Below are 386 nucleotides of genomic sequence, written 5' to 3'. Positions count from 1 at the left end.
GAGACGATTCTTAAGTCCATTGAAACCAACACAACTTTCCAAAATATGAAAGCCAAGAAGCCGGATCTGAATTTCAATATGGTTGAACAGCTCACACTGAACATTTTTCTTGTATTTTTTCTTCACTTTCCCCCCCTTTTTTAAAACCCTTATCTTATTATCTATAAACCAACATTGGGCCATAATTTACACAACCACCGAGGATCATTAATTAAGCCAATTCATTAAGTCCCTAGGCTTCCCCTTCCTCCGAGGTGGAAGAAAATGACTTAGGAAAAAGTACATGGAAAGGGGGTTGGGGGGAGGGGAAGGGGGGAGGGGTGTCTTGTCGCTCTAAAGGCCAGACGCCCACGATGCAGGATGTCGTGATGACAGATCGTTGTGAC

This window comes from Penaeus monodon, chromosome 24 (assembly GCF_015228065.2).
Source record: "Penaeus monodon isolate SGIC_2016 chromosome 24, NSTDA_Pmon_1, whole genome shotgun sequence".
In the NCBI taxonomy this organism is placed as follows: Eukaryota; Metazoa; Arthropoda; class Malacostraca; order Decapoda; family Penaeidae; genus Penaeus; species Penaeus monodon.
This window is presented reverse-complemented; position numbering follows the sequence as displayed.